The sequence below is a fragment of the Pan paniscus genome, chromosome 17 (assembly GCF_029289425.2).
Source record: "Pan paniscus chromosome 17, NHGRI_mPanPan1-v2.0_pri, whole genome shotgun sequence".
Taxonomy (NCBI): Eukaryota; Metazoa; Chordata; class Mammalia; order Primates; family Hominidae; genus Pan; species Pan paniscus.
Window position 1 is genome coordinate 84100729 of NC_073266.2, and position 24714 is coordinate 84125442.

A 24714-nucleotide genomic window follows, 5' to 3' on the forward strand; every position below is an offset into this window, starting at 1 on the left:
ACAGTAATTAAAACAGTATGGTACTGGTACAAAAACAGACTCATAGACCAATAGAACTGGTTAGAGAACCCAGAGGCTGCATATCCACAACCATCTGATCTTTGATGAAGCCATCCATAATAAGCAATGGGGAAAGGACTCCTTTTAAATAAATGGTGCTGGGATAACTGGCTAGGCATATTCAGAAGATTTAAACTGGACCCCTTCCTTCCACCATATAAAAAAATCAGTACAGATTAAATACTTAAATGTAAATCCTACAACTATAAACACCCTAGGAGAAAACCTAGGAAATACTATTCTGGACATAGGCCCTGGCAAAGATTCCATAACAGACTCCAAAAGTGATTGGAACAAAAATTAAAATTGACATGTGGGACCTAATCAAACTAAAGAGCTTCTGCACAGCAAAAGAAAGTATCAACGGAGCAAACAGACAACACACAGAATCAGAGAAAATATTTGCAAACTATTCATCCGACACATCCAGAATCTATAAGGTACTTAAACAAATCAGCAAGCAAAAAACAAACAACCCCATTTAAACATGGGCAAAGGATATGAACAGAGGCTTCTCAAAAGAAGACATGCACACAGCCAACAAGCCTATTAAAAAATGAGAACACCTGGACACAGGAAGGGGAACATCACACACCTGGGCCTGTCATGGGGTGGGAGGAAGGGGGAAGGATAGCATTAGGAGATATACCTAATGTAAATGACGAGTTAATGGGTGCAGCACACCAACATGGCACATGTATACATATGTAACAAACCTGCACGTGGTGCACATGTACCCTAGAACTTAAAGTATAAAAAAAAAATTCCAAATATCACTAATCATTAGAGAAATGCAAATCAAGGTCACAATGAGATACCATCTCACGCCAGTCAGAATGGCTATTACTATGTCAGAATATAACAGATGCTGGCAAATTTGCATAGAAAAGGGAATTCTTACACACTGCTGATATGAATGTAAATTAGTTCAGCCACTATGAAAAGCAGTTTGGAGATATCTCAAAGATCTTAGAACTACCATTCAACTCGGCAACCCTAGTAGTGGATTATATCACTACCATTCAACTCAGCAATCCTAGTAGTGGATTATATCACTACCATTCAACTCAGCAATCCTAGTAGTGGATTATTAACTATATATTCGAAGGAATATATAGTTCTACCATAAAGATATATGCACAAATATGTTCATCACAGCACTTTTCACAATAGGAAAGACATGGAATCAACCTGGATGCTCATCAACAATGGACATAATAAGGAAATTTGACACATTTACACAATGGAATACTATACAGCCATAAAAATGAGATCATGTCCTTTGCCCCAATAGGATGGAACTGGAGGCCATTATCTCAAGCAAACTAATGCAAGAACAGAAAATCAAATACTGCATGTTCTCACTTATAAGTGGAAAACTTAACATTGAGTACACATGGACAGCACAGTAATAGACACTGGAGCCTACTTCAGGGTGGGGTGAGGAGAGGGCGAAAATCAAAAAACTATCTGTCAGGTAGTATTATCACTACCTGGATGATGATATAATTTGTACACTAAACCGCAGCAACATGCAATTTACACATGTAACAAGCTAGCACATGTACCCCCTGAAACTCAGAGTTAGAAAGTAAAAATTTAATTGAAGCTATAATAAAATATAGAATACTAAAATGGAAAGTACACTTCAAAGACATGCTATAAAAGGTAAATAAGAATATATTATTATTTTGATACGAAATATTTTGGAATTCAATCTCAAGATAAGAATTATTTTAGTTTCAAATTGTATAATATAAAATTGAATGTTTAGCCTCTTTCATAAAGGATATAATGTAAAAAATTGTATCACTTGTTTTATATTTATTTTTTATATTTTCTGCATATTAACTTAAATTCATATTTGTAAAACTTTATTTTGTTGAGTTTATTCAGAGTATTTAATCATGAAAAGGTATTGTCAACATAAAACGTGGTGCCAGATGGACTAGGTTAGCGCAATGTTTAATGCTATTATTGCATATTTTGGGGATTTTTTTTAATTGTCTGCTATGAGCTGTGTATGAAGAATGACTAAGTAATATTCAGCCAGCACGGAAAGAGAAATATCACATTTTGTCATCTTTATGTGGAATCTAAAACAATGGAAATCATAGAGGCATAAAGTAGACTGGTATTTACAGAGGCTGGTGGGGTGGGGCAGATGAGGAAATGAAGGTCAAATCTCAGACAGGAGGAGTATGTTTCACGTTTCAGAAGGGGTTCTATTAGACAGTGTGGCGAATACAGTTAATAGTAGAGTATTCTACATTTCAAAATTCCTAAGAGAGCAAAGTTCAAATGTTCTCACCACAAAAAATGTTAAATATTTGAGGTGATGGATATATTAACTAGCGTGATTTAATCATTCCACATTGTTTTCATGAATTCTAACATCAGTTTATGTCTCATAAATTTATTCAATTATAAATTGTCAATTTTCAATAAAAAATAAATATTGAAAACATCCTATAACAGATTAATAAATTATTTTAACATTAATGACATGAATTTAGGATAAATAAATTTCTACTTTTTAATTCCCAAAATGAGAAATTCAAGAATATCACCTTAATTATAAACAAAAATGTGTATGGTATAAAACAAAACAGAAGTGTTTTGAGTTTTTTAAACACAGAAGACAGTAAAGTATACGTCCAAGGGTTGTATGTAATGGGTTAAAAATATGTATCAACTTAAGGAAGGAAAACAGTCATGAACGTTTATGAAACAGTCGTGAATATAGTTAATTCATGTTACAAGCTGGATTTAAAAATAAAGATAGATAGGATATCTTAAGTTTGCAAATCCTTTGAAATTTGTGCCAGATAGAATAAACATACTTTCTTTTAGTACTTAAATGTAACAGCATTTAGTACAATCTAAATGCGTGACTGGGATTATTGAATAAATAAATGTGACTTTATTCCTAAAATTTTAAATTATGTGGACTCTGAACCTGCACCAAATTGTCAATAAGCATACAGACAGCTAGTATATGCTGTTGAAAGGGATGATGTTTTATATAAAATAATTCCTTACTTCATTTTTTAAAAATCTCGCAACCCTAAAGTTCTAATGTTTTGTTTCATAATATTTAAGAGTCAGTTAAGTAATGTCTTGCTGAGATTTTTAATATTTAACTCACTCTCTTAAAAGTCTATTGCTTTTTCCTTTTTTATGCACAAAAAAATCCCAATGACATGATTATAATCTCATAAAAATCATATTTGTGAGTTAAGAATTGTATGTTTTAAACACTGGTTTAAAAATGCAATACACAGACATGTACACAAAATGACAACATCGCTTTGTATCTTTAAAAATACTTTAAATTAAATTTCATGTAAGTGGTTTTATTAAATCCATATTGTATAAAATGACATGAAAGTTTTATAAATAATTCATGTGGTCTTGAAATTATCAAAGGAGTATACACATGCATTCAAAATTATCTCTTAATAGAGAAATGTGTAGCCAGGTACACATATGTGTGTGAAAACATCAATATGCTTATTTATTATTAACCAATAAATTTGGAGTCAAATCCTCATATGCCTACAGGGTTGGGTTATTCTATAAGCATTCGATAAAAGAGAGAAAATAATCAAAAATAAACCAATGTCTTACATAGTCTCCCAAAGAAAAGTGTTATTTAGAAGAAGGGGAATTATATCCACCTGACGAGTGACATTATAGCCCATTTATTTCTCATCAAATACTATGGGGTAAGAGTTACATTTTGCTTTACCAGTTCAAGAACAATTTCAAGCACTGTCAAGAAGTATTTGCTTAGTGACAAATGACACTACTCTCTTGAAAATTCAGAGATGTATCTATACCTTTTCTCTTTGCCTTTATTATTATTCTAGTTACATTTTATGTTTATCTTTATGTTTAGTAGTATTATCTCTCCATCAAGGAAAGTCATATATTCTCCACCAGGCCTTTTTAGGAATAAAATAGATGGCAAACTCTCTGACACAATTTAACTATAAAACAACTTAAAGACAAAAAAATAGCGACTTCTTTTCTGTGATGTATTTATAATTTGCTCATTTCCACAGGAATGACATTTCTAAATTTTGCACATAGATAAAACTGCCTAGGTTATTTTAAGACATGACTGATGTGTCAAAATTATCCCCACTTTAATACAGTATCTTGCAAATTTGCAAATTTCATTTATCATGAAACTTCTTAGAATTAAAAAACAGCTAAACTGGATCTATTGCTCTGGTATGTTGAAAAACCACTGTCCTAAAATAACATTTCAAATTTCACTTGTTGTGCCAAAGCAGGATTTTTAAAAATGATGTTTTGCTTTAATCTTAAGACATACTTGGATGATTCTGAATATAATTATTGAGTAATTAATGTGACACATTTTGACAAAGGTATGTATTCTAGAGTATGTTTTAAATTCAGACAAGCATTCTCTTAACGAATCATATCAGCATATTCAAGAGGGTAGGCATCATTTGAAAAGGAAATTGATCTGTTACACATTTTGACAGGCTTTAGAGCATTTAGCTGTATTCTCTCAATTGAAAGGTGGTGAGAGTGGGTAAAAAAAAAATTCTGTAAGGGTACAGTTTATCTTGTTTTGTTTTGATTTGATTTTAAAGTGGCAAACATCTTTCTAGTCACTTTTGCAAAGACACTCATTTTGTCAATCAGGGGCTGTCTTCACCATTGATAGAAAGGATTCCTGTGGGATTATTATTACGTTCCATACTTAGTTGTGTTTCAACTTCAATCTGTTTCACCAGAGCAAAGATACAGGTGATAGAAGATCATGGATGTTAAAGGAAATCGTCATGACAACAAATTTTTCTTATTCACCAGCATGGTTCTCAAACACTTGGTTAGGAGCAATAAATTCTCATGTAAAGAAGTTATATAGAAAGATCAATATCTCCTTTTAAACAGTTTAACACATTTATTCCTAATGCATTACTACTCACTAACATGCTGAATACTGCTATGTAATGTTTTAAAAATAACATATATTTAAGAGTACATGCTAAGATCATGAGTGGCAAAAATGATCAGTTGATATTTAGTTATAGATGATATGTATCAGATTATATGTAGCTGTATTAGGAGAAATTCCTGAAAGATGGATCTGGTTTCTTAAGAATGCATAGGTGGCATCTGGGCACATCATTTTAAAGCATCTTCAATTTATGATAATTTAATCAAAAAATTTTTTATGTTTCTTGAGGAAATGTACCTTACGAACATTCCTAAGTGAAAAACAAAACAAAACAAGAAATATAAGTAGAAGACATATGCTTTTCGATATATGCAGATGTGTTTGTGTGTGCCTAAAATTATAAATGTTTCACTGGAGCCTAAGTAAAGAATTTACTAATGTGTAAGACTGTAAAAATCAGATATTTATATAATGATATGAGCATTTTGTTCACTGTTACAAAGGCTTGGTAAAGTGGAAACCATATGTAAAGGAAAGGAGATCTGGTGGTTTCTACATGACATAAATTGATTGCTTAAAAATTTTGAATAATTGCAGACAATAATGAAATGCTTATTCCTTTTAAAATAAATTGTTAGTTATTTTATTTGGTCAATATAAATGTTCACATTACATTGAAATTTAAATTCTTTGAAATTAAAAATTATAGTAAGTAGGCATACTGCTGATAATTACATTAAGAATTTGAAAAAAGAATATATTAATGCATATAATTTTACTTAATATTGTAACTACATCTAAAACATAAATATATATTACTAAATTTTCAAATATTTTATCTAAATAATGTCTTTCTTACAGATATATTAATTCAACAAATGAATTAATAGAGCTAAAATATAAATTGACATAATCTAAAGAAAACCTTTGCCACTCTATTTAGGTATTTTTTTGTTGCTAAATATTTTATGTTTTTATATTTAATAGATTTATTAAATTCCTTCGGTAAACTTATTTTGAAATATTTTATTATAATTAGTTATTCAGTTAAAATTGCATGTACCAAATTAGAATTGAAACAATATAAAATGTCTTTTACAGTATGCATTTTCCTAATTTATACTTTTCTTAATTTATACTATCTTTCATATTTGAGAAATTACCTTTTGTGTTACATATAAATGTTATAATACATAGAGGTAAATTAATATGTCTATACAATATTAGGCATATATGTGTTTTTATTCATAGTAATGCTAATATTTTAATTTTTTGGAATTATACTTAAAATTTTTCATACTTATTCTGTATATATTTTTTCTCATATACTTAAAGATGACAACTCTATTGTTCATATTACCTGATATACATGGTAAATACATGATAAATAAAAAATAAAACCCTGAACAAAGAAAAAAGTGCAAAGAAAGACATGCAAAGAAAGGTTGATTCATTTATTCTAAGAAACTTTAGAAGTTTTAAATATCCTAACACAGGTGTAACTTCCCCCCAACACCAACAATCTATATTACAGAGATGGAGAACTGTTCTCACAAATACGTGTTTTGAGAAAGTTCAGTATAAGTACACATCATGGTTTTAAAATTTTTAGAATATTTTCCTTATTTCCTATGTAAATATTTTCCTTAATATTTTTAGAATATTTTCCTAGCAACAGTTTGTCATGTACTTTTTGACCTATTGACTCATTAAAGATGATGCATGTAGTTTATAATATGCCTGATTATCACAGTCTTACCTTTGTAACTTCAACTTCTAGGAGTTCTGTGAAAATTGAACAGCAAACTTCGTGTTGGACACATAAGGAAGAGTAGGAAAAACTTTCTTCTTTTTGCTTCACAGTCTTCTCAGCAAACTCTCGATGTGCCCCATTGCCCAGAGTTACAGACGCTTGTGCTTTTAGTACCACAACACTGTCAGTATGTCACTGCTTACTCAATGCTATTTTGGGTTCTCTGAGTAGAGTCATAAACACTGAGCCTTTTGTGCAAAATATCATAAGGGCACTCTGACGCTCATTCATAGTCTGGAATTAAAATGCGACAGCTAAGCAAGTAGTATGAGCTGATTATCTGTTTTTTTTTTTTTCCCTAACAACAAGCAAAAACAAAATAAAGCACTTATTGGCCTGAGTTGATAAAGGGAGAATTCAACTTACGTACAAGAATTTTGCAAGTAGAGAGGACATGCCCTCTGTTTGGGGATTAGCTGATGAAACAAATGATCAATTTAAAGCAGACCCAAAACTTACTAAAAAGAGAAATCATTTTCCACTGTGTGTCTATGCCTTCTGGCTGTTTCTTAATTCGGTCATTTCTCCTCAGAAATCAAGTAAAAGACATAATGAGAGAGAAATGTCTAAACTTTAATAAGTCCTTTTCTTTTCCTTGGTTTATTATTATGTAAAATATTTTATTTTATTCATGGTTATTAGATTTTGATATAAGCTATTATTATTTAATATAAAATACATATGTATTCTCTATGCTGTTTACTCAAGCTGTTATTTACTTAAAAACCATTTTTGAACCAAACTAGAGAAACATTAAAATATTAAAAGTTTCTTAAATTATACCTATATAATAAGAAAGTCTATGTGGGGCAGGATTATTCAAACATCCTGTTAATTCTGATAGATATTTTGGTCACTATCCTCTTAGCTTTTGAGGAAAGAAATGGCAAAAGCTATATGGGCAGTAAAGTAGGACACTCAAGCACACACATATACACACATGCACATGTGCACACATGCATACACATACATGTGCACACACATACACATACATATGCACACACACGCACAAATGCACATCCTATGAGGTTGTGAATATTAGGAGGAATCAATAATTTATGAACAAATCTTGAAGAGATGAACCTGGGAGAATAGATCTGTGGATAGCAGGAACAGTATAATGTGGAAAAAGTTTATTTTTTCAGGTAGAAAAAAGCATTCAGCTAGAAAAAAACACTTCTAAGTGTTTCAAGATGTTAGTAAATCGGGAAAAAATAAATTTTACAAAGAACCTCTGAAGTATTCTTATACATTTTCCCTTTCATATTTTTTACAGTATCAAAAAAGGTGGAGATACCTGTTTAAAATATTTATTTACATAATTCACTGTTCTATCTATGACCTAGTCTAGGATTTCTGTAAGAATCTAACATTTTATGAGATGCCAATTTATATCTTGATGTTTATAAAATATCCAGTTGCACTTAGAATTGAAACCACAGTTTAGAGCCTCAGTGTACCTGTAAACATGATGTCCCAAAGGCTTATTTTAGAGCCTAAGGGAGCAAAGGTGGGTCACAATTTGCTGCCCTGATTATTACAGTACCAATAAAGAGCAATGGCAACTATAGAAACCACAGTGAGACAGGATTAAATTTTCTAAAGAAGGTACAGTGTGAAACTACATGTTTTATGTAGAATATCATTAACAGCAAACTGATTTTATTAAATAGATAATCTATTATCAAACACGTACAGGCACTAGTTGCTGTAAATTACTTAAGAAATGCATGCCCTTTCTGGAAGAGGATATAAGATGAACAGCCGATAGCCAAGGATCCAGCAAGATTCATCCGCTATGCCACAACCAAGAATGAAGACTTGGAAGTACTTAGGGGACTGGTCATCAGATAAGCTTAGTGATTACTTCTTTTTTTTTTTTTTTTTTTTGAGATGGAGTCTCTCTCTGTCGCCCAGGCTGGAGTGCAGTGGCGCAATCTCGGCTCACTGCAAGCTCCACCTCCCAGGTTCACGCCATTCTCCTGCCTCAGCCTCCCGAGTAGCTGGGACTACAGGCGCCCGCCACCACGCCCTGCTAATTTTTTTGTATTTTTAGTACAGACGGGGTTTCACCATGTTAGCCAGGATGGTCTCGATCTCCTGACTCGTGATCCGCCCGCCTTGGCCTCCCAAAGTGCTGGGATTACAGGCTTGAGCCACCGTACCCGGCCCAGCTTAGTGATTACTTCTACGTCATTTTCTTTATAACAAGAGAAATATATCTGACTAATTTTTCATATATGGGGGGGTAATACATAGTAAATGGAACATGACTGTGTAAGAACAGAAGCTCAAAATTAAATACACTACTATCCATATGTAAGTCAGAGTTATCATACTCAGAGTTATCTGAGGTCCCCACAGCAGTAAACATGTGGCAGGATGGACAATTCCTCAAACACAAGTGGTGTTTTATAGCTGCACAGTGACATTCTGGTCTATTTTCACATGCAGTCTGGGGGAATTTCACAGTTATCACCTGCCAGCAGGCTAAGGAACAGAGCTTGAAGTTGCAGAAGCCAGGATTGTATTGAGTTACTCTAAATAAAAATTTGAATTCAAGTATTATAATTCAGAGCCACCAATTTTTTAAACCAGATAATTAAGAAATATATATCTAATGACTAACTGCAGACAAGACTGGCTAATGAAGTTTGAATTTAACTGAACAGGCAGAAATGGAAAGTCAAACATTATGCAAACTCTGATCTGTCCCTTGAAAATAGACATTTAACCATAAAGTTTAAGTCTACCTACTTTATATCATAGGCTATACATGTGCCTTCAATTAGATATTTAGGCCTTGTCCAATCAGGTGTTGTCAGGATAGCATAATCTAAGGACCACATCCTTCTCACATGGTCTGGAAGCATTTTAGTTCTTAAAAATATATTTAAGTTGTTTTGGGAAAAGCTTATAATATGTTAATACAAGAACATTTAAAACAGATATTTACTGTATGCTATCACTATATCAATGAGAAATCTATTGACTAGCAAGCAGATAGCAAAATCAAACAAAATCAAATCCAAAAATGAATAGAATAATGAAGAAATTCAATGTATACATAGAGAAATAAAGTAGGGTTAAGGGTTAGTTGATCCAGTGGCTTCCTACTGCAATCAGTTATCTAGGTTCCTGGGCTCTGTTTGGTTCTCCAACTTTTCCTCAAGGCCCTCAAAAACACTGTCACTTTCGTCTTATTCATCAAAACGATCACTTGTCCATGCATGAACAAAGAATGGCAACAAGAAAAGCTTAAAGTAATTGTCATTCCTGAACCTGAGAGAAAGAGTTAGTTGATAGAAAAACAGATTCATTTCCCCAAATTAGAGTGGAGTGGTTGAATCTAGTTGATAACCAACTAGACGTCCAGTGTTCACTTCAGATATTCATGTAAAATAGCTTTTAAAATGCTGAAAATAAAAATAATAATTTTCTCCATGGATTGCCATTAAATGGCATTCTTTTCCAACAGTCCAATTTGCTGTGTTTTCCATTCTGTTTTTAACATTGAATATATATCACAATGATAAATATGGGGAAATAAAAAAGTGCACAATGATAGAACGAACAATAAACAAAATATTCACTAATCTATGTACTTCTAACCATGCTAAAATACTTTGTGTCAAAATTACACAAATTTTGCTCAGAGTAAAGAAATATTGTCTTGAATATGGCAACAATTTGTATGGTTTGAAGATTTATCTTTTAAATTCTAGTTACAGTAGCCACTTGTCTAATATAATAAAAAATTTTATTGTCATATATATGTCCTTATTTTCTTTTTTTTGTATTCATTCTTTTTTCTTTTTCTTTTTATATTTAATTAATTAATTAATTCATTTATTTATTTGTTTGTTTGTTTTTTGAGACGGAGTCTTGCTCGGTCACCCCGGCTGGAGTGCAGTGGGGCGATCTCGGCTCACTGCAAGCTCCGCCTCTTGGGTTCAAGCCATTCTCCTGCCTCAGCCTCCCTAATAGCTGGGAGTACAGGCACCTGCCACCATGCCCGGCTAATTTTTTGTATTTTTAGTAGAGGCGGGGTTTCACCGTGTTAGCCAGGATGGTCTCGATCTCCTGACCTCGTGATCTGCCCGCCTCGGCCTCCCAAAGTTGTTTTGTTTTTATTTTCTTTTGTAAGAAGACTTTTCTCTGGAGCAGTATATTTAAGAAATATATATATGTATGTGTATTTGCCAAGCCGCAACATAATCTCCATGACGGAAGAAATCCATTATAGAAATTAACAATGAATAAATGTATAAATAACAAAAAAGGCTCATTACAAGAATAATTTAGTAATTGTCAATATGCAAACAAACAACCCAAAATACTTAAATTCAGACATAAACGTGTAGAGGTATGTCAGCCTTGTTTTCTGTTTATATTACCAGAATTTATTAGAAACGTCTCACCTAGGCACCAACCTCTTTGAAACGGTAGATTAACTTTTACTTTTTCTTTCACCAGGACAATATTAATATGAACATTTAATTTCTGGAAGAGTTTCCATGTTTTTATAAAATTTTGGTTACTTCTTAAATTTGTAGATCATGCACATGCATTATAAACATTCTCTCTGGCATCATTTAGAATTGTAATATTATAAAAGATGTGAAGTTATCTATCATCTATCATCTCTCTAATCTATCTATGTATCTATCTATAGTCTATCATCACCTATTATGTTTATGCAATGCATTGTTCTACAAGTCATAATGATACAAAGACAAGACTCTGACCAACCACTTATTTGACTACACATGGTTGACCAGCGTCTTGTGTTTCTATCATTATAATCCCTAGCCCAATGTATTACATAAAGTAAATTTTTATTTAATTAAATTTTTATTGAGACGAGAAATCACAGGGTTATTGTAATAATGTAAGGGAGTTACTTTGCATTGTTCTTGACAGATAATAACTCCTGTATTTTTATTACTACTAAATAATAACTGCTATTGTTACTATGCTTAATGGTAATAATAAAGACAGTAGTACTTGGTAGAAAGATGAAAATCATATTTCCAATAAAATAGTAATTTAAATCAAAACCATTCAGGACATAGGCGTGGGCAAGGACTTCATGTCCAAAACACCAAAAGCAATGGCAACAAATGCCAGAATTGACAAATGGGATCTAATTAAACTAAAGAGCTTCTGCACAGCAAAAGAAACTACCATCAGAGTGAACAGGCAACCTACAACATGGGAGAAAATTTTCGCAACCTACTCATCTGACAAAGGGCTAATATCCAGAATCTACAATGAACTCAAACAAATTTACAAGAAAAAAACAAACAACCCCATCAAAAAGTGGGCTAAGGACATGAACAGACACTTCTCAAAAGAAGACATTTATGCAGCCAAAAAACACATGAAAAAATGCTCATCATCACTGGCCATCAGAGAAATGCAAATCAAAACCACTATGAGATATCATCTCACACCAGTTAGAATGGCAATCATTAAAAAGTCAGGAAACAACAGGTGCTGGAGAGGATGTGGAGAAATAGGAACACTTTTACACTGTTGGTGGGACTGTAAACTAGTTCAACCATTGTGGAAGTCAGTGTGGCGATTCCTCAGGGATCTAGAACTAGAAATACCATTTGACCCAGCCATCCCATTACTGGGTATATACCCAAAGGAGTATAAATCATGCTGCTATAAAGACACATGCACACGTATGTTTATTGCGGCATTATTCACAATAGCAAAGACTTGGAACCAAGCCAAATGTCCAAAAATGATAGACTGGATTAAGAAAATGTGGCACATATACACCATGGAATACTATGCAGCCATAAAAAATGATGAGTTCATGTCCTTTGTAGGGACATGGATGAAATTGGAAACCATCATTCTCAGTAAACTATCGCAAGAACAAAAAACCAAACACCGCATATTCTCACTCATAGGTGGGAATTGAACAATGAGATCACATGGATACAGGAAGGGGAATATCACACTCTGGGGACTGTGGCGGGGAGCGGGGAGGGGGGAGGGATAGCATTGGGAGATATACCTAATGCTAGATGACAAGTTAGTGGGTGCAGTGCACCAGCATGGCACATGTATACATATGTAACTAACCTGCACAATGTGCACATGTACCCTAAAACTTAAAGTATAATAAAAACAAAAAACAAAAAACAAAAAACAATAGATTTAAATAATATATTAAAATAATATATTTAAATTAAAATAATAGATTTAAATCAAAAGTAGAGAATAATGCAATATTAATATATTAAATAAGCATAGTGTTTTAAACTATTTTTACTCCACATTATTGTTAAACTGTATGTATATGGGCAGGTATATATATATATATATATATATATATATATATATATATGCATATATTACACACCATGCTCCCACATATATATGTGTATATATACATATATATATCTCACCAATCTTATTGAGCTTTTCTTCTAGTTTTAGAGTTTCAGGTCTACGTTTAAGTCTCTAATTAATTTTGAGTTGATTTTGTATAGTGTCTTAATTTTTCTGCATGTGGATAGTTTTCTCATCATCATTCATTGAAAAGACTATCTTACCCATTATGTGTTTTTGAAATCTTTGTTGAAATTCAATTAACTGTAAATGTGTGGACTAATTTCTGGGCTCTCTATTATGCTCCATCAGTCTATGAGTCTGTGTTTATGCTAATACCATGCTGTTTTGATTACTGTAGCTTTATAGTAGACTTTGAGATCAGTAGACTTTGAGATCAGGTAGGATGATGCCTCCAGTTTTTCTCTTTTTCTCAAGATTGATTTAACTATTCGGGGTCTTTTTTGGTTCCTTTCAAATTTGGGGGTTCTTTCAATTTATCTGAAAAATATATTTGAAATTTTAATACAGAATGCATCGAATCTGTAAATTACTTTGGGTAATATGAATATTTTAACAATATTAACTCTTCTCATCTATGAACATGGTGTTGGTCAACAGACATATGAAAAAAAATGCTCAATATTACTAATCATCTGGAAGATGCAAGTTAAAAGCTCAGTGAAATATTACCTCAGACTTAGATTGGGTTAGTTTAGATTGACCATGAAAAAATACAAAAGATAACAAGTGTTGGTGAGGATGTGGAGAAAGGGAACTTTGCACACTCTTGGTGTGAATGTAAATTAATTCAGTCATTATAGATTGCATTATGGAAGTTCCTCAAATAACTAAAAATAGAAATACCGTATATTCAGCAAACCTAGTACTGTGTAAATAGCCAAATAAACAACAAATCAGTATGTGGAGGAGACAGCTTCACTCCCATGTTCATTGCAAAATTATTCACAGTAATAAAGATATAGAAAAAAACCTAAGTGTCCATCAATGGATGAAAGGATAAAGAACATTTGCTGTATATACATAATGGGATAATATTTAAAACAAACAAAATCCTGTCAACATGGACAACATGTTTGCAACAACATGAATGAGCCTGGGGTATACTATGTTAAGTGAAATATGCCATGCACAAAATAAAAAATACCCTAAAATATCATTATATCACAGGATATAATGAGGAATCTAAAAATATGGAATCTAAAAACATCAAACTCAGAGGCAGCATAGAACGATGGCTATCAGAGGTTTGAGGTGGGGCAATTTGGGAGATGTTGGTCATTTTTTTTTTAATTCAGTTACAAAGGTGGACTATCCCCAAGATATATATTACATGTTATGGTGACTATAGTTAAAAATAATATATTGTATATATTATTACAATTTTTACATTCTCACCACAAAAAAATAATAGGTATGTGAAGTAAGCATGTTGATTAGCTTGACTTAGTCATCTCACAATGCTTACATATATCAAAACATGCTGTATGCCATAGTTATACAATTTTTGACAAAAATGAATGAATAAATAAATTGGTTAATATAATACTCATACCTAATAAAAATAGCTAATATACGCTTCCCCCAGAGAAAAGTTCAATGTATTTTTACATATTACTTGGTTTCTCCTTTTGTTACATTTCACCATTTTACTAATACAAAAGATAGTTCACATCTGTACCATTTCGGCAAATTTTATAGCACCATGAAATTGTCTTAAAGGCAGATTGAACTCTGCTAAAACTCAGTGTTGAGAAATTTAATTTCAACGAACCACTCTACCCTATTAGCCCCATCCTAGGGACATTTATCATGTCCAGGTTGTATACCTAAATTTAGTTTGGTGATAAATTTGGGATCTAGAGCTTGATAAGCAAATTTGAGATTATGTATTTGTAACCAACTTCATTGAGGTAGCTGAAGTTCCCAAGCATTTTATCATTTGTTTTTGTTATCTAAAGCAAGACACATAAGAAAAATCTGTTATTATTAATTGAAAAGAGATAAGAGGGGTAACTAAACTGTCAAACATCACTGCATTAATGCAATAACAATAGAGAAGAGGGAGCAACAGAAAGAATAAGGAGGCCGGAAACAGATTTATGCATGTATGAGATATGAGACATGACAAAATTGGTGTTTCAAATAACTAGGGAATGGTTAGTAATAGGAAGAAACATTTTCTATACTCACAATTTCTTACACCAGATTTTTTAACAGCAACAACTAATTTTTTTCCAACTGAGGATACCAAATGAGGGTCCAAAAATTCCATTTAATTCTGACACTGTCTACATGGAGTTAGCTTCAGACTCACAAGTAAAGGGCTCAGTCCCACACGACTGTCCCCACTTAAAACTGTAAATCACCAGTCCTGGGCGTCACATACGTATGACCAGCTTAGCTGCAAATCACAGATTCCCACAACCCACTCTTCATGTTCAATAATTTGCTATCATGGCTCAAACAACTCAGGGAAACACTTTATTTACTATTACTGGTTTATTAATGAATACAGATGAACAGCCAGAGGAACAGGTACATATTATGAACTATGGAAGGGTCTTGAGCACAGAAACTTCTGTTCCCTTGGAGTTTTAGGGTACCCCCATCCCAGCACTTGGATGCAATCACCTGGAAGCTCTCTGAACCCCATCATTTATAGGGGTTTTATGAAGTTTCCACTATGTAAGCTTGATTGATAAAAGCACTGACCATTGGTAATTGGACTCAATCTTCAGCCCTCCTTCATGCATCCTAGAAGATCTTTTGTAAGGAAGTCAGGACTAAGACCAAATAGTATAACAAAAGAAGTTTTTGTCTTTATTAGTCAGGGAATTACAAGTGCTTAAGAAACTCTGTGTCAGAAAACTGGAGGGAAGATCAAATTTCTTATTATACCATAGTTTGGTCATTTAATAAATGATGTTTGAAAAAATTATGGTAGAACTCTATATGGAGAAAAATGCATTTAAATTTCTGCTTTATATAATAGCAGAGAAAATTCAGGCAGATAACATTAAATGAAAATAAATAAAAGTGTGAAGAAAATATGAGTCCGTATTTTTAAAATACTGGATATGAGATATGATATCTAGGACTGGCACAGATGACAGGTACTGTAAAGATAAGCAATGTTTTTTATTTGTCCTAATGCTATCCCTGCATGCAGGGCTTAAAACCTGGATGACAAGTTGATGGGTGCAGCAAACCACCACGGAACATGTATACTTATGAAACAAACCTGCAATGTTCTGTACATGTATCCCAGAACTTAAAGGAAAATAATAAAAATAAGACAAGCAATGTTACATTTTTTACTATATAGAAATTTAAAATGGCAAAATAAATAGAAACCATTAATTTAAAAGCCAAGTGTCTGAAAAAAAAAAAAACATAATACACAGACCAGCCGAAATTGCATCTGTCATCTATAATTACACCCAAATAAGAAAATCAGAAGAAAATAGTAGCAAAATTGAACAATGATCTCCAATAAACATATTAATACACCTTCAATATAAATTATAGTAATCTGAATTAAAAACAATAACTAGTAATTTTATTTCAAGCGTCTTCTAAAAATTACAAAGAGTGACAATATTTTTTGTTGCCAAGGGAGTAGATATACACCTCCATCATACTGGTGATGAAAAAGTTGTGGAAGACAATTTGACAGTAAAAATTTCACTAAACTTTCCTATAGAAATAAAATCTATTATAAACCCATATGTAAAAACACATTTATTACAGCATTTTATTAATATAGATGATCTAGTCACAATTAAAATACCTATCAATAAGGAAATATAATATATGCATTTATGTTTTGTCCATAGTGTGGCAGCCTAAAATGCAAATAAAAAGACTGAGGTCATTCTATAGGCACAGTCATGGAGGGCTACCTTAGTAACAACTACATAATGGTATTTGATAAAATAACTCCAACTTTCAGTGGCTTATGTGGTGGTTATTTTTAATGATAAAATATCACCGGTGGTTTGTGTGTGTGTGCGTGTGTGTGTGTGTGTGTGTGTGTTTCACTCTTGCTGCCCAGGCTCGAGTGCAATGGCACCATCTCTGCTCACCACAACCTTCGCCTCACAGGTTCAAGCGATTCTCCTGCCTCAACCTCCCAAGTAGCTGGGATTACAGGCATGCACCACCACACCGAGCTAATTTTGTATTTTTAGTAGCGATGGAGTTTCTCCATGTTGGTCAGGGTGGTCTTGAACTCCCGACTTCAGGTGATCCACCTGCCTCGGCCCCCCAGAGTGCTTGGATTACAGGCATAAGCCACTGTGCCTGGCCTGGTGTTTAATGTTTTAGAAGGACTTCTTTAAGTGAACTGGCCCTAAGAGTACAAACTTTGGACTTGTTCCAGGATCTGGGTAACCCAGAGCAAACAACAAAAATTAAAAGGGAGCAAAACAAATCAGTTTTAAAATACATTTTTAAAACTATAATGCCACTTACTTCCAATTAGTTTATTCTCTGTGATGATAAATGAAGAATTTTAAAAATAATTTAGCATATTAAAATTTACTGATGTTTTACTAATAATAAGAAGGCAAGTAAATAAGCCCTTCAATCACTGTACTTTTCCTTTCATTGTCTTGTCTACTACACATGAGAAATTAATTAAGTTTCCCTTAATATTTTATTACCTCATGGACATAAAGAAAGGCAGGAATTCATAGTCCTTAAGTCTATCTTGGGTATTGCTGCATTCAGTTGGACTTTCTAAGGTAGTTTGGTGCTATATGACTTGCTAGTCATCAGAAAGCTAGCTTAGAGCTGTCATACAGTACAAATCTGTTTTTTTGAATGCATATATTTCTATCTTACAAATACAAAATAGGATAAAATTTATTTGCATATCTTTAAGAGAGGGTATTAAAATTGATAACCAAAAACTATAAATCTATATATTTTGCAGACAATATTAAAGTGAAAAATTGGCCAGTCGTGGTGGCTCACACCTGCAATCCCAGCACTTTGGGAGGCCAAGGTGAGTGGATCACCTGAGGTCAGGAGTTCAAGACAAGCCTGGCCAAGATGGTGAAACTCCGTCTCTACTAAAAATACAAAAATTAGCCGGGCGTGGTGGCGGGCACCTGTAATCCCAGCTATTTGGGAGGCAGAAGCAGAGAACTGCTTGAACCCAGGAGGTGGAGGTTGCAGTGAGCCAAGATCGTGCTACTGCACTCCAGCCTAGGCAACAGAGTAAGACTATGTCTCAAAAAAAAAAAAAAAAAAATTCAAGGGTAACAACTCCCAATGTTGAGCTGACCCACACAGGCATTATAAAGATTGGTTTTACTTAAAACCATTTTCATATTATCCTTGTATCTGGATAAATCCTAATAACGTAATAGTGTTTTGGAGTAGATCATACCTCAAAAAAATTAATTTTCATATAATAAAATGTGATTTTCTCATTTTATATAAAGAAAAAATTATGAGAGAGAAATATAAAGAACTGTCTTGAAAGTGGTTCATGTAGAAAACATATGTTTTCTAGCAAGCTATTTGATAAATTTCAATGGTCTTATGAAGCTAGCAAAATGCATTAATAGAAATACATTGAACTCAAATTCCTTAGATGTAAGAAGATGTAGAAGGGTTACCACGTAAAGAGAAGTTAGACTTCCTTTATATTTTCCAATTTTTCTGTCTTGCCATGAATAATTTTTTGGGAGGACCTGATCACTATTCTTTTCATCAACAGATATTAGCTCTCAGCAGCCATGATTGGGATGTGTAAAACCTATGCTTAGCCATAGCTGATGGAATTAGAGTTTGACTTCGGCCTCAAATTGTGTCACTCACTTTTCTCTCTCTTAAATTATGAGTTGAATGTGTTAAAACCTAAGTAATAGACAATATTTTATAAAGTTTTGCATATTCTATCTCATTTAAACAATTACCAATACCCAGGAAGGTATTCATTTCTTCTTATTATTTTATAAATGTGGAAAGTGAAATTCAGTGAAGTTAAATAACTTTTCCCAGGGCCCTAAATCTGAACACTCTGTTTTTCTATATCCAAAACACTTATCTTTTCAGTAGTATCATACCAAAGCTTTACAGAAAGTTGTCAGAGCCAGCTGGCTTGTTTACTGCTTATTGAAACATCCTGTTTAAAAACATGTCAGCAGTTATTTTGAGTACAAAATGTAAGCATCTTCTCAATGAATGAAAATTTAAAAACTGATTGTTGTGGCTGTTTTTAAATTGAAATAATACTTAAGGGAGAAGAGCAAATGTGACATATATAGATATCACACACAACCATGTATAAATTACCTACCAAATGGCCTTAAAACTTAAATGAATATATTGTCTTAATTATTAGTTACATATAATTTAAATCCCCTAAAATTAATTTGACCAAAATGCATTATCTAATTGTCATTTGATAAAAAAACATTTAACTACCAATCAAATACAATACTCAATATTATTTATATTTTCATTATGTTTTTAGCATTATTATAATTATTTTTCTTGACCCTAGAAAATTACCATTTAAAAGAGAAGAAAATTTCCTAATGCAGTATAGCACTATAGCAATTCCAGTATTGCAGCCAACTTATTAACTCACTAATGTAATTAAAATGAATTACCTTTTTTACCCCAAAGTGGTGGACTAGAGGCTTTTAGCATGCCTCAGCCACTTGGAAATAGCAAAATAGTTTATAAAGATGAATTATTTAGCTTTAATTTGAGAAGTATTAATGAATGGGAATCCACTGGTACTGTGAAGGACACCCCAGATTCCCAAGAGTAGGATGCAGGTAAACAGCCCCATGACATTGTCCAGCTGATAAAAAGATCCTGGAGCAAGGGCACCCGCTCCACTCCACACCTAGGCAGATCTCCAGGCATTTGGAGCACCCACTCGCCTCAACCAACAGCCTGGGCCACCCCACCCTGTGCAGAGATTGTGGTGCAGAGGGGCCTTCTCTGCTTGACACCTAGGCAGATCTCAGACATTGTGGTGAAGTGAGGCCCTCTTCACTCTGCACCCAGGCAGATCTCCATGTGTTCAGAGCACCTGTTTGCCCAGATTGGTAGCCTGAGCTGCCCAACACTTACTGCACAGAGAGAACGGTACAGCCATACCCTTTCCAATCCACGCCCAAGTACATCTCAAGGCAGTCAGAACACCCTTTCCTCTGGATTACCAGCATGAGCTGCCCCGCCCATGCTCTACAGAGATTGTGGTGCAGCGGAGCCCTTTGTGCTTCATGCCCAGGCATATCTCCAGACACCGAGAGCACCCAATCTCCTAGATTAGGAGTTTAGGCTGTCTCCCACCTGCCAGTGCAGTGGACTTGGGGCCAAGGAGTTTTCCCAGCTCCACATCTAGGCACACCTTGGGTGCTTGGTGGTCACCCACTGGATTCTCTCTCAGTGCTGATGCTAGTGCGTGACCTCAGGGCACCTGTAGGTGGGCCTGCCCAGTCCAGTCCTGCCCACCTTGTGCCCCACAACCTGGGAGCTGAGCAGGGAACTCAGACCACTGTGCACTGCACTGATCACCCCACTGACAGAGGCAACAGAGACCTTCACCTGGTAAACAAGGATCAAGTATATACCCTGCCACATTGGCAGCAGCCGGCTCTTACATATAAGTGCCACCTACTGGCTTTCAGGTGGAACCGCACAGCCCTATATAAAACCTCCCAACAGAAGTGCATAGGGCAAAAGCAAAGCCAAAAGACCCTACCCAACATTATCTTCAGTCACACCCCCTAGAGAAAGAGAAAAGGGGGAAAAAAAAAGCACCAAATAATATTATATAGAAAGAAAAGGAAACGAAAAAATCCTACCCACACAGAAAATAATTACAAAAATTAGAAATGCTAGTATCTTCAGAAGGAAGAAAAGCAGTGAAAGAATTCTGCAACCATGAAAAATTTGAATGTAGTGACACCACCAAAGGATCACACTAGCTCACCAGAAATGGTTTATAAACCAAATGGAAACTCTGAAGTGACAGATAAAGAATTCAAAGTGTGAATTGCAAGGAAGCTCTATGAGATCTAAGACAATGTTGAAGATGAATACAAAGAAACTTCTAAAGAAATCCAGGAAATAAAGGAAGAGAAAAGCATCATAAAAAATCAGTAAGAGCTTCTGGAGGTGAAAAATTAACTTATGGAATTTTAAAATATGAGATATCTCTAAATAGACTGGACCAAGCAAAACAAAGAATTTCAGAGCTTGAAGACCAGTTTTTAAAACTAACCCAGCCTGACAAAAATAAAGAAAAAATAATTTACAAAATGAAAAAAAAATCAAAGATAGTAGAACAAATAAATAAATAAAATTGGAGTGGAACAGAATTAAATTGAGACACAAAAATCCATACAAAAAACCAATGCAACCAAAAGGTGGTTTTTTAGAAGGAATAAGCAAGATCAACAGATCGTTAGCTAGATTAATGAAGAAAAAGAAAAAAGATCCAAATATGCAAGATCAGAAATGACAGAGGTGGCATCACAACTGATCACACAGAAATACAAAAGGTCCACAGATATGATTATTTACACCTCTATGCACACAAGCTAGAAAATCAAGAGGAAGTGGACAAATTTTGGAAATACATAGCCTTCCAATATTAAATCAGAAGAAAAATAAAACTGACTAGACAAATATCAAATTATGAAATGGAAGCAGTAAACCACTAACCAAGAAAAGACCCAGACCAGGCGAATTCACAGCCAATATACAAGATATACAATCTACCAGATGTACAAAGAAGAGTGGGTATCAATTCTACTGAAACTACTTCAAAAAACTGAGGAGTATTGACCCCTCCCTAACTAATTCTATAAAATAAGCATGACCATAATACTAAAACTCAGCAAAAACCCCCCACCAAAAAATAAAACTGCAGGTTAGTATCTCTGATGAATCTAGAGACAAAAATTCTCAACAAAATACCAGTAAAGCAAATTTGATAGCCCATCAAAAAAGTTAATTCCGCAGGATCGAGTAGGCTTCATTCCTGGGATGCAAGGACAGGTCAACACATGCAAATCACTACATGTGATTCAGCACATAAACAGAATTAAAAACAAAAAACACACGATTATCTCAATAGATGTGGAAAATGTCTTTGATGAAATCCAGCTTCCCTCCAGTCTTTGATAAAATCCAGCATGATTAAAACCCTCAACACACCAGGCATCAAATGAAAATACATTTAACACAAAATAATGTAAGCCATCTATGAACAACCCATATCAAACATCATACTGAGTGGACAAAGCTGGAAGCATTGCCCTTGAGAACTTGAACAAGACAACAATACCCATTCTCACTGCTCCTATTCTACATAGTACTGGAAGTCCTTGCAGGAGCAATCAGGCCAGAGAAAGAATTAAAAGTTATACTAATAGGCAAAGAAGAAGTAAAACTATCTGTCTTCTCTAACAGTAAAATTCTATACCTAGAAAGCCCTAAAGATTCTACCAAAAGGCTCCTGGAACTGATAATGACTTAAGTAAAGTTTAAGGATACAAAATCAATGTATAAAAATCAGTAGTATTTTTACACACCAATAACATTCAAGCTGAGAGCCAAATTATAAATGCAATCCCATTTACAGTAGCCACAAAATAATTAAATACCTAGGAATACATCTAACCAAGGAGGTAAAAGATCTGTACAAGGGCAATTATAAAACACTGCCAAAATAAATTAGAGATGATGTAAACAAAATGAAAATAAAACCATTTAGTGTTCACTGATTTGAAGAATCAATATCATTAAAGTGGCTATACTTCCCGAAACAATCTATTGATTAAATGCTATTCCTATTAAACTTTCAATTTTTTTAGAGAATTAGAAAAAAAAAACGATTGTAAGTTTAATATGAATCCCAAAAGAACCTGAATAGCCTAAGTAATCAAAAAAAAAAAAAAAAAAAAAAAAGCCAGAGTCATCGTATCACCTGACTTCACACTGTACTATAAGGCTACGTAATCAAAACATGGCACTGGTACAAAAACAGACAAATAGACCAATGGAGCAGAATGGAGAACCCAGAAATAAAGTCACACACTACAGCCATCTGATCTAACACAAAGTTGACAAAAATGAGCAAAGGGAAAAGCACTTCCTGTTCAATAAAGGATGTTGGTATAGCTGACTAGCCATACGCTACACCTAGGAGTACAGTTGATGGGTCATATGAAAAATCTGTGTTTAAACTTTTAAGGACTTGCCAGAAGATTTTCAAAATTTAATGGTTGTACCATTTTTTATTCTTGCCAGCAGTGCTTGAGTGTTTCAATTTCTCCATAACCTTTGCAAAACATTATTATTCATCTTTTTATTATAGCCATCCTAGTGGACATGTGGTGGCATCTCATTGTCATTTCAACTTGCTTTACTCTAAGAACTAATGATGTTGAGCATCTTTTCATATTCTTATTGGCAATTTGTTTGCCTTCTAGATACATGTCTATTCAGATACTTAATTGCTGTATTTAATTAGATAAATTTTCTTTTTCTTATCAAGAATTCTTTATATATTTTAGATTTAAGTCCCCAATGAGATATATCACTTGAAAATATTTTACCCTAGGTTTTAATTTCCACTTTCTTCATAATGTCATTTGCAGGTAAAACATTAATTTTGATGATATTATCCAATGTTTCTTTTTTTTTTTTTTTTGCTCTTGTGCTTTTATTATCATTCTTAAAAAGGATTTGTCTAACTCCAGGTGGCAAACATTTACTATAATAAAATATTTTACAGTTTTTATGCTTTTAGCTCATATATTTAGATATAAGATCCATTTGAATTAAGTTTTGTGGAACTTTTGAGATTGAGGCCCAACTTCATTCTTTAGCAAAAGTTAATCCATTTGTTCAGCATCATTTGTTGAAAAACCTATTCTTACCCCATTGAATTGTTTTTGTTGCCTTTTAGAAAATTAATTGAATGTAAATTTGAGGGATTTTTTTATGGATCCTCTATTCTATCCCATTGATTTCAGTATGTCATTATTTCAGTACTACTCTGTCTCCATTTTTGTAAAGTTTGAATTCCAGAAATGTAATGCCTCCAAATTTATTCTTCATTTTTTAAGACTGTTTGGGCCTATTTAATTTTCTTTTGAATTTAAAATCATTTTCTCAATTTAGGCAAAGAAGCCATCTGATATTTTAATAGGGATTTTACCGTTTCTATAAATCAATGTGCCGAGTATTGTCGTCTTAAAAATGGTATGTATTCCAAATCATGAACATAAAATATCTTTAGATTTATTTAGGCCTGCTTTAATTTTTAACATATATGTATAGCTTTTAGAGTATAAATTTTATGTTAAAATATAAATAATTTTTATTTTTATGGCATTCTATGGAAAATGTCTTAATTTTACTTTTTAATTGTTTCTTGTTAGTATATACATATACAGTTGATTTTTTATATAGATTTTGTACCCTGAAAGCCTGATTAACCACTAGAAGAAACTGAAGGTGATATGACATATATTAGTAATATTTT

The 24714-nt window shown here is 33.4% G+C and overlaps 1 protein-coding gene across 6 annotated transcripts in view; it reads right to left on the reverse strand.

Annotated features, from left to right (window-relative positions):
- Positions 1-6971, reverse strand: part of CDH19 (cadherin 19) — a 102345-nt gene extending 95374 nt beyond the window's left edge. For 2 of the 6 annotated variants that reach the window (XR_004667625.3, XM_034943966.4), the window contains exon 1: positions 6759-6970. The gene's annotated coding sequence lies outside the window, so the exon portion shown is untranslated. Of the gene's footprint in view, positions 1-6758 lie in introns of all 6 variants that reach the window. The other 4 variants (XM_034943965.3, XM_034943964.3, XM_003827282.5 and 1 more) reach the window with 3 other exon arrangements.
- Positions 6972-24714: the final 17743 nt, after the last annotated feature.